Raw genomic sequence first — 18,141 nt, forward strand, 5'->3', positions numbered from 1 at the left:
TATATATATATTCGCTGACGGATATTATTCTTTAAGAAAACACATTCATATGTAATCTCATTATTGAATATAAAACCTTTCTCATATTCACTCATAAATAAAATCCAAAATATCGGAATATTGTGTTTTTCCCTATTTTGGCAGTTTTTTTTCCGAAGAAGAGAATTGTTTATTGAAACGGGAAGATAGTACGTGTAAGTCTAGAGGATATGTCTACCGTTGCAACCGTTTTGTGTTTTTTTTCTTTTGCTCTAATGAATTTAATATACCAAATTAAGAAATTTTGCAACTAGTCGTGATCAAAAATATATTGTTTTGTGTGTACAGCTCTTATGCAGACCTACATGTTTCCATGGTTACAGACTACAAACTAATTTTGAGTTATATAAAAAGCTTATAAACAATTCCCATGAACATTCCCCGTTACTTCATGATTTCCTACCTTTATTATTGATGTGACTGGGCCCTGGGATCCCACAGGAACTTCTTTTTTCTTTGATGGGACTTGTCCTTCTCCATTTTAATGCAGCAATCCTTGCCCATGATTTCTTTAAGCGGGCAAATAATTTGATCTTTCCGCTTCTCTTGGCTTTCTCTACCTTTTCCAATCCCTCCTCTCCATCTTCTCTGATCTTTATTTCTCCATCATCTCCTACTTTACTCTCCAGATTCTCTTCTCCTTCATTTGTTTTTTCTCCATCCTGTCCACCATAGTACTGGCTGTACAGGTCTTCCATGCTGTGGATCAGGTCATGAATTTGTTGGTATTCTTTTAGTATTTCCTGTTCCCCAAAACTGTCTGTCACCAGTCCTGTCACCTTGTCATCGGTCTTGATGCTTTGATTTTTCTCGATGTCATCATGTCCACCATAGTACTGGATGTACAGGTCTTCCAAGCTGTGGATCAGGTCATGAATTTGTTGGTGTTCTTCTAGTATATGTTGTTCTCCAAAACTGTCTGTCACCAGTTCTGTCTCCTTGTCATCGGTCTTGATGCTTTGATTTTCCTCCATGTCATCGTGTCCACCATAGTACTGGATATACAGGTCTTCCAAGCTGTGGATCAGGTCATGAATTTGTTGGTATTCTTCGAGAATATGCTGTCCCCCAAAATTCTTTGTCTCCAGTTCTGTCTCCTTGTCAGCAGTCTTGATGCATTTATTTTCCTCCATGTCATCCTGCTTTTCTTTAGATGACACGTTGACTGTGTAAAGAAGAAATGCATAGACATAGAATAAGTCACATAATAAAACATGAAGCCCTCTCTATGAACCAGAAGGGAAAGCTGCTCTATAAGCTGTCCATGTAATACATGGTTCGTCATTTATCTAAGTGGCTGCTATGTAATACTACATTTCATCTGCAGGGAAAATGTCTGGATGGCCGCGATTTCCACTGGAAAAATTATCTTTAATGATCAATGATCAATGATCTTTAATGATAATGATCAACGCAGTAAAAATAAAAAACAATGGAGGAATTGTGATTTTTTTTTTCAATTACATCCCACATTATTTGTTTTTTTCTAAATTACTTAATACATTTTATGTTACATCAAATTGTGGCATTAAAAAATACAACTCGTCCAGCAAAAAAAAAAAAATGCACTCAAACGGCTATGTCGAAGGAAAAATAAAAATGTTGTGTCTCTTGGAAGGCGGGGAGGAAAAAATAAAAATTGGCTTGGTCCTTAAGAGGTGAAATGGTAAATGCTCTCTCCCATAGCAACCAATCGGATTCCTTTGCACTAGTTTTGATAAATTTTCCCCAATACATCTAGGATTTAGTTTTGGAAACCTAATAACAATAACTAAAACCTTGTATTATAAAAAATTATTATAGTAAATCTTCATGTACATTCACATTCCTTTCAAATTTTTAAACCCCATATTCTAGGTATTGCCGCAACCCCCATTGCCCACAAAACCACCAATTTTGGGGATACATTTTCATAAGCCCCACTCCTTTGAGGTCCATTTTGGGGAATAATGGTAATTACATGTTGTCTTACCTTTGCTGTCCACCATGTTAATGCCGCTGGGTCCTGGGAGTTCTGAACTTGTCTTTTTTTGAATGGAAGTCCTCCTCCCCTTATGTCCAGCAATTCTCGCCCAGGTTTTTTGCAGGCGAGCTAAGAACCGGATGATTCTTGGTTTCTTAGCTTTACTTGGCTTCTTCTGGCCATCATCTCCACCATTCTTCTCTTTTTGTTCTCCTTCTTTTCTCTCCTCCTTCTCTCCTTCTTTCTCTAAATTATTTCTCTTCTTTTTTGCCTTCATTTTGTCAAAGGCTAAGAGATATAACTGAAATCGAAATTCGCAGGGGGCGCTCACACGTGTCTCTGCTGGCTGCAGTGAGTGAATGCAAAGTTTCTTACCTGTACATTTGTGAAAGTAGCCATATGATGTCATCTGCCATTGTGATGTCATCAACTTGTGATGTCTTGAGGCAGTTGATGACATCACAATGCCTCCAACACTGTGTGTGTGTGTATGTGTATGTATATATATATATATATATATATATATATATATATATTTATATATATATATATATACATACATATATAAATACATATATAAGTGTGTGTATATATATATACATATATATATATATATATATATATATATATATATATATATATATATATAAAAATCTATACATATATTTGCATCTATCTACCTATCTATATATATCTATATTTAGTTATATATATTTTTAGAGAGAGAGGAAATAAAGAGATATTGAATATACTGTATATGGATTAGATTTATATATATAATATACAATGCCCCCAACACTGTGTTTGTGTATATATAGTCTTAGAGAGAGAGAAAATAAAGAGATATTGAATATACTGTATATAGATTAGATTTATATACATAATATACAATGCCCCAACACTGAAAAGACTCTAACTACGTAACTATATATATATATATACACTACCGTTCAAAAGTTTAGGGTCACTTAGAAATTTCCTTATCTTTGCAATAAAAGCACAGTTTTTTTCAATGAAGATAACATTAAATTAATCAGAAATACATTCTATACATTGTTAATGTGCTAAATGACTATTCTAGCTGCAAACGTCTGGTTTTTAATGCAATATCTACATAGGTGTATAGAGGCCCATTTCCAGCAACCATCACTCCAGTGTTCTAATGGTACATTGTGTTTGCTAACTGTGTTAGAAGGCTAATGGATGATTAGAAAACACTTGAAAACCCTTGTGCAATTATGTTAGCACCGCTGTAAAGAGTTTTTCTGTTTAGAGGAGCTATAAAACTGACCTTCCTTTGAGCTAGTTAAGAATCTGGAGCATTACATTTGTGGGTTCGATTAAACTCTCAAAATGGCTAGAAAAAGAGAGCTTTCATGTGAAACTCGACAGTCTATTCTTGTTCTTAGAAATGAAGGCTATTCCATGCGAGAAATTGCCAAGAAACTGAAGATTTCCTACAACGTGTGTACTACTCCCTTCAGAGGACAGCACAAACAGGCTCTAACCAGAGTAGAAAGAGAAGTATGAAGCCCCGCTGCACAACTGAGCAACAAGACAAGTACATTAGAGTCTCTAGTTTGAGAAATAGACGCCTCACAGGTCCTCAACTGGCAGCTTCATTAAATAGTACCCGCAAAACGCCAGTGTCAACGTCTACAGTGAAGAGGCGACTCCGGGATGCTGGCATTCAGGACAGAGTGGCAAAGAAAAAGCCATATCTGAGACTGGCTAATAAAATGAAAAGATTAATATGGGCAAAAGCACACAGACATTGGACAGAGGAAGATTGGAAAAAAGTGTTATAGACAGACGAATCGAAGTTTGAGGTGTTTGGATCACACAGAAGAACATTTGTGAGACGCAGAACAACTGAAAAGATGCTGGAAGAGTGCCTGACGCCATCTGTCAAGCATGGTGGAGGTAATGTGATGGTCTGGGGTTGCTTTGGTGCTGGTAAAGTGGGAGATTTGTACAAGGTAAAAGGGATTTTGAATAAGGAAGGCTATCACTCCATTTTACAATGCCATGCCATACCCTGTGGACAGCGCTTGATTGGAGCCAATTTGATCCTAGAACTATTTAGGGAAGAAGCAGGCAGCTGGTATTCTATCTGTAATGGAGTGGCCAGCGCAGTCACCAGATCTCAACCCCATAGAGCTGTTGTGGGAGCAGATTGACCGTATGGTACGCAAGAAGTGCCCATCAAGCCAATCCAACTTGTGGGAGGGGCTTCTGGAAGCATGGGGTGAAATTTCTCCCGATTACCTCAGCAAATTAACAGCTAGAATGCCAAAGGTCTGCAATGCTGTAATTGCTGCAAATGGAGCATTCTTTGATGAAAGCAAAGTTTGAAGGAGAAAATTATTATTTCAAATAAAAATCATTATGTCTAACCTTGTCAATGTCTTGACTATATTTTCTAGGCATTTTGCAACTCATTTGATAAATATAAGTGTGAATTTTCATGGAAAACATAAAATTGTTTGGGTGACCCCAAACTTTTGAACGGTAGTGTATGTATATGAATATATATATATATATATATATATATATATATATATATATTAGCACAAAGTAGGGGGGATATTAAATGGGGTACTGGGGTGATCAAAAGGCTTATTTTCTTTCACTTTTATAGAGGTAAAGCACACAGCTCCGATCGCCTCACAAATCTGACAGGAATGAGGAGAACGGAGCTGTTTGCCCTGCCTCCCTGCCTTTACATGCTGTGATTGGTCAGTCAGATTTGACTGACCTATCACAGTGATCACCGTACGGGGACCACTGTGATTGGTCCCCTGATGGCTCCCTGTCACGATCAGCTGTCTACTACAGCTGTTGCCAGGGATTTATCACTGTGTGTTTACACACAGTGACAGTTAAAGTGAATGACGAATATATCCGTCACTTGTCACTAAGGGGTTAAATCTGGTATCTATTTATTTTGGGTTTTTTCATGGGATCGAATTTCTTTTGGTGCCTGAATCTAAATGCAGATTCAATGATCCTGACAGTGGAAGGCATTCCCAAAACAATCCCACATTGAAAACAGTACAAAATCAATGATCTAGAAACAGGATTTGTGCCAGCATCTCCTCTCCTGCGCCACTGTCTTGCTTGGTTCTTCTTTCTTCTCTCTACTGTTTTCTGTGGCGGGCAACATGTAGGAGTTAATTGCACAACATCAATATCATGAAGCACCTCACCAAGGAGTGACAGCCCAACATGGTGCCGCTGAATTGGTTACTTTCCAATCCAGATGCATGGCTCAGGGCAGAATGCAGAGGGTAAGGTTCTACTTCCTGCTTTTCCGCACCGCCTGATTGGTCAGAGCCCAATGTAGCAGTGCAGACTGAGCAGGACCAGGCGTCACGTGAGTCCAGTAGAGGGTCAGCATGCTTTGCATTATATGTTGAGAATGCTGTCCTGGTGCCAGTATGTCTGGCAGAAGAGGCAGGGGAGTATTGGCCCTACAAAACCAAATAAAAAACTATTTATTTTACAACATTGTCTTTCTAAAGACCCCCACTACTATACAGAAAGCCCCTCTTATTACACTATAGAACAATTATTTATTAATTGCAGGCTATAGAGACTTAACATTACACTGGGAGCATTTATTGTTTTACACTGGTCCATGCAGCTTCTCTGTGTCTACGAGATACATGTATAGCCTTCAATTGCTGCACCTGTATATAGACTGGGAAGAACTAATGTCAAATAATGGTACAAATGATAAATGGAAGATTTTAAAATCTACTTTGGATAATTATAGTGCAACATTTATTCATATAGGTAACAAGTATAAACAACTAAAATTAAACCACCACATGGCTTACACCTTTTGTAAAAAGGGCAATATATGACAAAAAAAGGGCATTTGAAAAATACTAATCTTTTATGAAGAGGTGAGCAGAAGCCTAGACAGAGGGGCCACTGTGGATATAGTGTTTTTGGACTTTGCAAAGGCATTTGACACTGTCCCTCATAGACGTCTAATGGGTAAATGAAGGACTATAGGTTTAGAAAGTATAGTTTGTAATTGGATTGAGAATTGGCTCAAGGACCGTATCCAGAGAGTTGTGGTCAATGATTCCTACTCTGAATGGTCCCCAGTTATAAGTGGTCTACCCAGTGGCGGATTAAGTAGACCATAGGCCGTAGGCTGTTCCGCAAACTTGGGCCCCCCTTCCGCACTGCCTCTCTGCCGTGTCTATAGTGAACACCACCTTTATGGTGACTTCTCCTGATGAGACATCTTTGCCCATCACTAGACACCAAGGCCCAGGACCATACATTAAAGGGGTTGTCTGGGCACAGACTTTTTTTATACTGATGACCTATCGACAGGGCCGGTCTTAGGGTAGATGTCGCCCCGTGCGAAATTATCTTTCGGCGCCCCACGCCATTATAAAAAATGCCCCATAAAAAAAGCATAATTCCTCCCCACAGTATAATGCCCTATATAGTACCCCCACACAGTGTAATGCCCCTTTAGTGCCCCACACACAGTATAATAATAATATTTAATAATTTAATATATTATAACGCCTTCAAGGACACAGTATTTTATTCTCTAATTGTGCCCACACAGTGTTATGCCCCCTAAGTGCCACACACATTATATTGCCCCCTGTAGTGCCCCTGCACAGTATGATGTCCGCTTAGTGGCATCCACAGAGTATAATGCCCCCACAGCCCCCCTTGTAGAAAATGCCCCCTGTAGATTGTGCCGTACAGCCTCCCTGTAGACAGTGCCATAATCCCCCACCTCCTCCTTATAGACAGTGCCATACAGCCCCCATCTGCCCCTTGTAGAGTGTCATACAGCCCCACCTCCCTCTTGTGCACAGTGCCCCCCACCGCCCCCTTGTAGACAGTCATACAGCACCCACCTTCCCCTTGTAGAAAGTGACATACATCCCCCACATCCCCCTTGTAGAGAGTGACATACAGCCCCCACATCCCCCTTGTAGACAGTGCCATACTGCCCCCCACCTCCACCTGACAGGATCCTTGCGCAGGCCGACTTGATCCAGAGATGTCATCACGCCGACTGCGCAGGGATCCTGTCCCTGCGCCTCATAGGCTGCAGGCGCCTCTGTAGTCTGCTACAGAGTTTCCCAACCTTTTCGGACTTGAGCCACCCCTGGAAGAAAAAAATTCCTCAGGGCCCCCTACCAAAAATTGTTTAGAGAAAGACAGAAATTAGATAAAAATAAGCACTACATTCTTAGGGTATGTTCACACAGCGTTTTTTGTAAGGCAGAAAAAAATCTGCTTTTGAATTGACAGCGTTATTTGATGGGGTTTTTTTTTTGCGGTTTTTTTAAGCCGTTGAAGCGAATTCAAAAGACACAGTAAAAAAAGCTCCAAACAAGCGCCACAGCTATTTTCTTCCTACTATTAATTTAAATTGGAGGTCAGAGGTGGAAACCACTTGAAGACCATCAGCCCCCCCCACTCACAGTGAAATAACCATCAGCCCCTCCACTCATAGTAAAATGACCATCATCCCCTCCACTCACAGTAAAATGACCATCAGCCTCCCCACTCACAGTAAAATAACCATCAGCCCCCACTCACAGTAAAATGACCATCAGCCGCACACTCACAGTAAAATGACCATCAGCCCCTCCACACAAAGTAAAATGACCATCAGCCCCTCCACTCACAATAAAACAACCATCAGCCCCCCCACTCACAGTAAAACAACCATCAGCCCCCCACTCACAATAAAACGACCATCAGCCCCCCACTCACAGTAAAATGACCATCAGCCCGCCACTCACAGATGCCCCCTGTAGATAGTACCACACATCCCCCTGTAGATAGTGTCACACAGCCCCGTTGTAGGTCGTGCCACACAGCCCCCTTATAGGTCGTGCCACACAGCCCCCTTGTAGGTCGTGCCACACAGCCCCCTTGTAGGTCATGCCACACAGCCCCCTTGTAGGTCGTGCCACACAGCCCCCTGTAGGTCATGCCACACAGCCCCCTGTAGGTTGTGCCACACAGCCCCCTTGTAGGTAGTGCCACAAATCCCCCCTTGCTGCACAGCCCCCTTGTAGGTAGTGCCACACAGCCCCCTGTAGGTAGTGCCACACAGCCCTCTTGTAGGTAGTGCCACAAGGCCCCCTTGTAGGTAGTGCCACACAGCCCTTTTGTAGTTCGTGCCACACAGCCCCCTGTAGGTCATACCACACAGCCCCCTGTAGTTCGTGCAACACAGCCCCTTTGTAGGTAGTAGGGATGTCACGATACCTGAATTTGAACATCGATACCGATACTTCGTGTAGTATTGCGATTTCGATACCAAAACGATACTTTGCCAACAGTAATAAAAAAAAAAAGTTCTTCCATTTTCTGATGTGAGGCGCGAGGTGTGATGCTGAATTTAACCTCCATTTGCCTCACATTAATAGTAATTAACCCCATCATGTTTCTCAGTCATAATGGGTTAATGTGTGAGGTACATGTTGAGGTTAATTACTATTAATGTGAGGCACATGGAGGTTAAATTCATCACAACTTGTGCCTCACATTAATAAGTGAAAGAAGTTTTTATTTTTTATTTTTTACAGCGTACACATCATAAATGACGCAATTTTTTTTTTTGTGAAGGTTACTACGGCCGCGCCAATACCGAATGTGTGTATATTTTATGTATTGAGACTTATTTGAATGTTTATTGTAAAAAAAAGGCGTATGTGCATTTTTTAAAATGTAACATTACTTTATGTTTTTACTTTATTTTTAAACTTTAATATACTGCCATATATCAGATATATGCCAGTACATTAGCCTGTGTATGTATAGTACACAGGCAGTTGTTAGGACATACCTAAGTATGCCCTAACAACAGGAAATATGGTAAGACAGCCCTGGGGTCCTTCAATAGACCCTGGGCTGTCAGCCCATATATGGTATGGCCCTCAATCGCGTCACAGGAATTCCATGTGACGCGATCCAGGGGCATCCCCCCTTCTCATTTTCCCCTGAATGCTGCAGTCAGCTGTGATCGCAGCATTCACGGGAATAGCGGCGGAGATGAGGTTTCTCTGATCTCCGCCGTTATAGAGCGGGCTGCGGCTGTGTAATACAGTCATTGCCCCGCTCCTGACATTAAGTGCACGCGCAGTCAGCATGAGGTGATGCTGCCGGCGCTGCACTAATGAGCGGCGGCGCAGACACCGAAAACAGAACACGGGGGTGTTTTGCACTGCGGCCGCCATGTTCTGTCTTCAGTGCCGCCGCTCATTAGTGCAGCGCTGGCCTCATCGCATCATCCTCGCGGCGCGCACTTTTCAGGAGTCTGGTGCGGGGTAATGGCTGTATTACATAGCCGCAGCCCCGCTCTGATTCATCATGTATTACTATACTTAGCTGTGTGGCTCGAACCATTTGGAGATGCACAGTATCGAAACAGTATCGAAGTTTCAATGCATTGTGCATCCCTAGTAAGTAGTGCCACAAATCCCCCCCTTGCCGCACAGCCCCCTTGTAGGTAGTGCCACACAGATCCCTTGAGATGCCACACAGCCCCCGTGTAGGTAGCACTCCCTTCCTGTAGATAGCGCCACTGTAGTTCCCTGTGGCTGGGGATTCCGCTCCTTGACGGAGTGCTTGATGTCTCTGTCCGTATATGAACAGTGACATCAGGGGCAACTAACTCCTGAAGCGGAATCCCTGTCCACAGCGTTGCCGACGTTGTGACCGGGGACTCCACTCAAGGAGAAGCCCCTGACGTCTCTGTCCATTTAGTCGGGAGGGGGGGGGGTGCTATCTACAGTGGTTGTACAAAAAATTCTCCTCCTCCTCACATCCACTTCACGCTATGAGGAGGAGGAGGAGAGAAAGCACGTCCGTGGCAGTTGTCCAGAGGAGTGTCGCGGCACTCCTGGAGGGTTCTAATGGGAACCTCATGTTGGGAACCACCAGCCTAGTAGATTACAGAGCAGGGAGATACCTCCCTGCTCTGCTATAGTGTTGAATAGTATCTGCGTCTTTAGCAGAGCCGTATTTACAACTCACGCTGCCCTAGGCACTAAGCCTGAATATACCCCCATTAAAGGCCTATTTAGTTTAGCCAATTATCATCATGATCCGCTAGTTTCTGACCAATTATAATTATATTTGGTCAGTGTTAACAAAGGAGAAGATCAATGATAAAAACTTTGCTTATCGTTAATCTCAAATGAGAAAAAAAAAAAGGTAATACACCCGGCCGTAGTCATAGCGATGCGTATTCTGTTCTGTTTTGAACGATGCATCCCATGTGACAGCTGCAGCCAATCAAAGGCTGCAGCGGTCACATGGACTACAGCGTCATCGCAGAAGGCCGGGCTACGCTCAGAGAGGGAGAGGGACTACGGCTGGGAGTATTAGCTTTTTTTAAATTTATTTCTTAAGTCTTTCCGCCCAAAAAACTGCACCAAAATTTGGTGCCGTTTTTCAGGTGAAATTCCCAGCGGTTCTCAGGACGTATACACTGTGTAGTTTTACGTATCCACCCTGTGTGTTCCTACCCTTATAATCAAGTTGCTCTCCCCCACAAATATTATCTCTAAGGGCTTATTCAGACGAATGGGATATACATCCATGCAACGCGCGTGATTTTCACGCGCGTCGCACGGACCTATATTAGTCTATGGGGCCGTGCAGAAATGTGCGTGAGTTTTACGCAGTGTTGGTCCACTGCGTAAAAATCACGACATGTCCGTTCTTTGAGCGTTTTTCGCGCATCACGCACCCATTAAAGTCAATGGGTGCGTGAAAACCACGCATGCCACACGGAAGCACTAACGTGCGAACAGCGTGATTCGCGCAACAGCTGTCAAAAGGATGAATGAAAACACAAAAGCATCAAGTGCTTTTCTGTTTACAAACCTCCTAAATACAGACCAGACCCCCTAAATATAGTCCCCAAACCAGACCCCCTAAATACAGACCCCACACCAGACCCCCTAAATAAAGTCCACGTAAACAAATCCATCCCCTTATACTTACATAGCAGCTCACGTCAGTCTTCTCTGTGGAATTTTGCTGCTGCTCATGGACCTGCGGTCATGTGACCAGCAGGTCTCTAAACAGTAGTAAGGACTTCAGAGATGAGGTCATGTGACCTTATGTCTAAAGGTCCTTTTGCAGGACATACACAATACAGTTTCGTTGCAGTTTTTGCCGGGATTTGCGGCAAAAACGCGACAAAACGACATTATACTTTGGGCGGCCATGGGCCCCCCGGAAGCCTTGGGCCTCGGGCGGCCGCCCAAAACACCCTATGATGATCCGCCATTGGGTGTACCCCAGGGTTCCGTGCTGGGACCACTATTATTCAACTTATTTATTAATGATATAGAGGATGGGTTTAATAGCACTATTTATATTTTTTCAGATGACACCAAGCTATGTAGTATTGTTAAATCTATGGAAGATGTTCAAAAATTGCAAGCGGATTTAAACAAACTAAGTATTTGGGCGTCCACTTGGCAAAATAAGTTAATTGTAGATAAATGTAAAGTTATGCATCTGGGTACCAACAATTTGCATGCATCATATGTCCTATGGGGAGCTACACTGGGGGAATCACTTGTTGAGAAGGATCTGGGTGTACTTGTAGATCATAAACTAAATAACAGCATCCAATGTCAATCAGCTGCTTCAAAGGCCAGCAAGATATTGTCGTGTATTAAAAGAGACATGGACTCAAGGGACAGGGATATCATATTACCACTTTACAGAGCATTAGTGAGGCCTCATCTAGAATATGCAGTTCAGTTCTGGGCTCCAGTTCATAGAAAGGACTGCATGTACTAATGTTATCCCCATATTAAGTGTCGCTGATGCATCATTACCCCATTAAATAAACCAATAAAGCAACGAAACCTGTTTCTTGGAGAATGTGGGAATGGCCACAGCTTTATTTAACACAACCAAACATTTTTGTATCACATGGCCCTGAAGTAACCACTTAATTTATTCACATCTCCTGTGATGCCGCCCACTGTGAAGCGGCGCGCATGTAGGTTCTTCTCCGGATTTTACTCTTCAGAGCCTATCTCCGCCCGCTGTGACATCTGAAAAACAAAGAAAAACAACAGAAACACGCCTACGCAAAGAAAAAGGAAGCAACTGACGAGCCATAATAGACATGGCATAGAAAAGCAAAGAAATTAAAAGACAGATAAAACACCATAACTACACACCCAAATTTTTCCAAAGAGGGAGGGCGGGAGGGACGTTTGCAGCTCCAGCAGGTAAGATAGTGAACTGCCCTTGACCTCAACTATTTATCTGCTCCTAACCCCTCCTCTATCCCCTTGCCCAACCAATCCCTGCTCCTGATTTTTTCCCGCACTTTTTTCCCCCCTTCCATCCCCCTATCACATACAGTCCTAGGCACTTTCTCTATTTGATTTAGTGCCTCAAGACTGCATGTACTAATGTTATCCCCATATTAAGTGTCGCTGATGCATCATTACCCCATTAAATAAACCAATAAAGCAACGAAACCTGTTTCTTGGAGAATGTGGGAATGGCCACAGCTTTATTTAACACAACCAAACATTTTTGTATCACATGGCCCTGAAGTAACCACTTAATTTATTCACATCTCCTGTGATGCCGCCCACTGTGAAGCGGCGCGCATGTAGGTTCTTCTCCGGATTTTACTCTTCAGAGCCTATCTCCGCCAAGGAGGATACCGCGAACACCTATGCGGTACTCCGACCACCCCCACCACACAATGCCAAACCAGCCTCCACTCCATCTTGCAGACCCGACAGCATGATGTCGATCCCAATGTCATTTAAATGAACGCCGTCAGATAACAATAAGTCCCCATTGTCACCTTCCAACATGAAATGACGAATTGCTACCCCCCCAATGGAACGAACAAACCTGGAAATACGAACATTCAACACCCGTCTTGACCGCTCGATGGCCACAGCACTTCTAGCTCCTCGCCAATGAGTTCGTGCAATCACCTCAGACCAGACAATCACACAATCAGCAAAAAGCTGTTTGAAATGACCTAAATCAGCCTTGATAAGGGACAACAACTCCGACAATTTCACCTTTCCCAAATCATTTCCCCCAACATGTATAACGAGCACAATTGGACCACGGCATTCCCGACTAACTTCAACTATTAATGGCAACAGCTGAACCCACCTCAGCCCTCTGATACCTTTCCAGTGCACCTCGGCCGATGACACCCCAAGACTGAGGCCTAAAGGCCGATATTCAGCCCGCCGAGCTGCCCAGAAAATAAAAAAATGGCCAACTATCCATACTTCCGGCCGATGTTCTGAAATGACAAAGAAAATCAAAACAACACCAGATCCGGACGCACATAGGACCTATAACAAGTTGAACTCCACCTACCCAGACGTTTAATATCTTCCTCCCCCATACCTAAAGCATTAGCCTCCGTGGCTGCCCCTATTCTAAACGAATGAGTCCCAAACTCAGCAGCATCAACGCCCAAATGCTCCAAACAAGACTTAAGAACGGCTCCAAATTGAAATCGAGTAAGCGGCAAAGAATTAGAATGTACCAAGAAAGGAACCCCATCAGCTCGAAAAGACAAAAACTCACGCACCAAACGAACTGGACAGAATTCACCACCCAATGAATTCACACACAACCAAACACCAACGCCCATCTGATCAGTCTTGGACCGTCTCACACATACCCGGACCACTTTTTCCTCCAATAAAACATCCGCAAACAGAAGACCCCCAAACCGCTTTGCGCTCGGTGACACCAATTCGCTCACCCGCAATGCTGCGAAAAAGGCCAAAGAAAAAGCAGTACGTAGCAAAACAGACTCATAAGGATCAAAGCAAACAGCCGGAACAACCATCAGCATCCTTAGTAATAAAGCATATGTAATAGGCCTCCTAGCATCCTTCACAATATGCTCCTTCTTCCACCCCTTCAATGCCTGTCTAATAACAAACATTTTCGTCACATCAGTACAACCCCACAACTTCAACATAAACGCAATACCAGTCAAACCTTTTGACACCGTGTACACCGAAGAACCATTAGTACGCATCCGAGACAAATACTCCCAACGTAACCTCATAATGCCGCTCATCATTTGTAGGAAAAACCCCGCCAGATAATTCCAACCACTCCGCCCAAAACTTATTATGGCTCCGCCATGTACCTGGTACCACAGAACCTTGAACTAGCCGGGCAAGTTCCCCTCGACCAGGGCCCATAAGTGATTCGGGCAACGCTCCCCTTCCAGCCGTGCTCCCGGGTGAAGCTCCCGAAAGACCCCCATCTGCAAACGAGATAAGGCATCTGCGATTTTATTCTCAACACCCGGCACATGTGTAGCCCGAAACCAAATGTTACATTGCATGCAACGTAGAACTAGATGCCTAAGTAACGCCAAAACCGGCAATGATCCAGAAGACAAATTGTTAACAGCCTGCACCACTGCCATATTGTCCGTCCAAAAACGTATGCGACTATTCAACATCTTTGAACCCCACAACTCCACTGCAACCACAATGGGAAAGAGTTCTAAAAGTGTCAAATTCAATGTCAGACCCATACTACTCCAGCCCACAGGCCAACGTGCAAAACACCACTCCGCTCCAAAAACCGCACCGCAACCGACACTGCCAGCAGCATCTGTAAACAGCTGTAACTCAAAACTGGAAACCTCCTCCGACTGACAAATCGCCCTACCATTAAAAGATCGCAAAAAAAATCTGCCACACGCGCAAATCATCTTTCATTTGCCTAGTGACACGAATGAAATGATTTGAGCGCGAAATACCCCTAGTCGCCAATGATAGGCGTCTAGAGAAAACGCGACCCATGGGAACGATCCTGCAAGCAAAAACCAGCAACCCTAACAGTGACTGAAGATGCTTCAGGGTAACCTTTTTTGATAAAACAAATTCGTCAATGGTACAAAGCAGACGCGCAAGCTTGTCGTCAGGTAATTTGAAAACCATCTCTTGCGTATCAATTTCAATACCCAGAAACGACAAAATCGTAGCCGGACCAACCGTCTTCTCTTCTGCTACCGGGACACCAAATTCGGACATTAAAACTCGAAAGGTTTTCAGCAAATAACCACATATTCCTGAATCACTTGGACCTACAAATAAAAAGTCGTCTAGATAATGAATGGCCGAAGAAATACCTGTCTTGAAACGAACCGTCCATACCAAAAAGGAACCAAAAACTTCAAAATAGTAACATGAGATGGCACAACCCATAGGCAAACACATGTCTACAAAAAACTGCTCATCTAACCGACATCCCAACAAATGGAAACAGGCAGGATCCACAGGCAACAAACGAAAAGCTGACTCTATGTCCGATTTAGCAAGCAAGGCACCTACGCCTGCCTCCCGTACCAACCGCACAGCCACATCAAAAGACGTGTAAGACACTGCAGCCTCATCTCAGGAAATCCCATCGTTGACCGAATCCCCACGAGGGAAGGAAAGGTGATGAATCAACCTAAACTTCCCCGGTTCCTTTTTGGGGACCAAGCCAAGAGGAGAAACCCGTAAATTCATATAAGGTGGCTCCCCAAAGGGGCCCGCCATCCTGCCTAAAGACACCTCATTCAGCACTTTTTCCCGTGCCAAACACATGTTTTCTTTCACCGATGTTAAATTATCTGACAACATCAAAACCGAAGAAAAAACATGCGGAATGAAAAAACCTTCACTGAAGCCCCGACCTAACAAGTCTGCTTCCTGTCTCTTGGGATACCTGGCGAGCCACGGTTCCATCGCGAGAGCGCTCACCGGAGTTCTCCGCTGCACCGGCAGGACCCACCTTGGAAGGTTGTTTTGCCCGTCGGAAACAGCGAAGCGCGGAATGGGCACCCCCGCAGATGGAGCACTCATGACGAAACTTGCAGGAAGAATAGAACCTGCACTGTCCCTCATTGTAGAGCCAACATGCTCCTGTTGGGCGCTGCGCCGCAATCCCGGGTGCTGAACCCGAAACTGCGACTCCTGCCTGAAAGGGCCGAGCCTGCTTTTGGGCCAAAATTAGCTGTAACCACACATCCGTCGCCTTCGACGCCCAACCAATGTCAGGCGTCATCGCCAACCGACGGCGAAATTCCTCGTCATATCTCCACCAAGCTGCACCTCCGTGCAATTTGTGGGCACTGAATATAGTGTCTACATACACAAACAGCTCGGCCCCTTTTTCCGGAAAACGTTGACAGATGACATGAGCCAAGGTAGAAAAACCCTGGAGCCAATTGCCAAAAGTTTTCGCGACTTTCACCTTTTTCTCCGAACCTCTTTCGAAAACACGCTCCTTATCTATCGTCACATGATCGACCGACACCAAGGACCAAACATCCACAAAGTCATGTGCCCATATCTTGTCCTTGATCTCCGCAGACAGGTGAGTACCTAAAGGAGCTACACCACAAAACAGCGAATCACGGAATGCCAAGCCAGACATACTGGCCGCCCGCTCAGGCGGAGGCTGAGCCCCCCCTGGCAAAACCAACGGAACCGAAGCTCCGCCTTTTGTACCCAAACCATCCAACAAGCTTTTTAATGCCGAAACTAAATCAATAGCAGATAAATCACCCTTAGGTAGCCATGCGTTCCCACATGGAGACTCACCGGAGAAGGGCGTCCTCGTCACTTCCGAGGGTGCATCAACTCTCCCAGATACCGGAACCACAGACAGATCCCCACCAGGTGGACAGGCTGAGGCGACTTCTGGAACTGGAACCAGCGAAGACGAATGACGATCCCTGTGCTCCCGCCGATGACTCCTCGTGTATCTCCTTCCCGTGCGGCTGGGTGTACTAGCTCCCGACGACGACTGGGACAGCGAAGAAGATGCTGTACTGGAAGACACACTCCTACTCCGGGAACGGCGACGTCTCTCAACCTGATGGCGTGGATGCCCGTGACCACCACGACGATGTCCTCTTCCATGCCGTCTCCTTCGCCGTCTGCGTCTCGCCGACACCGCACCTGGAAGAGAAAACTCCGAAAGAGAAACTGGCAAATCACGTTGCTCCGCAGACTGCCTGCACGGCAACAGATCACTGCTACCGCACGACAATCCACCCAGCGCACTCCTCTCATTCACAGTGCCTGTGCCTGGTAAAAACAGGCCACTCACCAGCTCTCTCCCCAGCTCTGTGTCATTTTCAGAACCACCAGCAGGTGGCAGCAACTGCACACCTAACCTGCTGGTGCCTGAGGCCTGCGTCTCTGGTCTCCTGAGACCGCCCCCTCCAGCTCCCCTCTCAACCACGGCCTGCTGTGAGAGGGAAAAAGCTGTCGGGCCGGGAAGAAGAACCAGCGGTGCACTAATCACGGCCCCGGCTTCTGCGGCTGCTTGCGGCCTTGCACTGCCTGCAGCCCAGATGGGGAGAACTGCAGAAGCTCCCCCAGCCAGGGGAGTGGGTGGCACGACGTCGGGACCGGGTGAAGGGGAGAGCAGGCGACGGCGCCTCCGTCCCGCTCCTGACGAGCGAACGGTGCCGGCCCGCCTCTGTGTGGCTGAAGGTGGACTGGGGCTCAAACGGGGAGGAGGCCGAGAAACCCGGCGCGGCCTACCTCTAACTGCCGACGCCGACGGGACTCCACCGCTGCTGACACCGACGACCGCCGCAGGTAACACCTCTTGCCTGCGATCCCCTGCCAGGAACACCTCCAGCCAGCTTGTACCCTCCGTGGCAACCCGCTGTGCCACCTGCCTCATCAGCTCATCCGCCATCTGTACTCCGGAAAACGCCCTGGACCGCAGAGGAAGATCTCTCACAGGACCAGACGTCTGACGTTTGCAGCTCCAGCAGGTAAGATAGTGAACTGCCCTTGACCTCAACTATTTATCTGCTCCTAACCCCTCCTCTATCCCCTTGCCCAACCAATCCCTGCTCCTGATTTTTTCCCGCACTTTTTTCCCCCCTTCCATCCCCCTATCACATACAGTCCTAGGCACTTTCTCTATTTGATTTAGTGCCTCAAGATGCCCTGGAGTTGGAAAAAATACAAAGAAGCGCAACGAAGCTAATAAGGGGCAAGGAGAATCTAAGTTATGAGGAAATATTAAAAGAATTAAACCTATTTAGCCTTGAAAAAAGACGACTAAGGGGGGGACATGATTAA

The sequence above is a fragment of the Rhinoderma darwinii genome, chromosome 9 (genome assembly GCF_050947455.1).
Source record: "Rhinoderma darwinii isolate aRhiDar2 chromosome 9, aRhiDar2.hap1, whole genome shotgun sequence".
Lineage (NCBI taxonomy): Eukaryota > Metazoa > Chordata > Amphibia > Anura > Rhinodermatidae > Rhinoderma > Rhinoderma darwinii.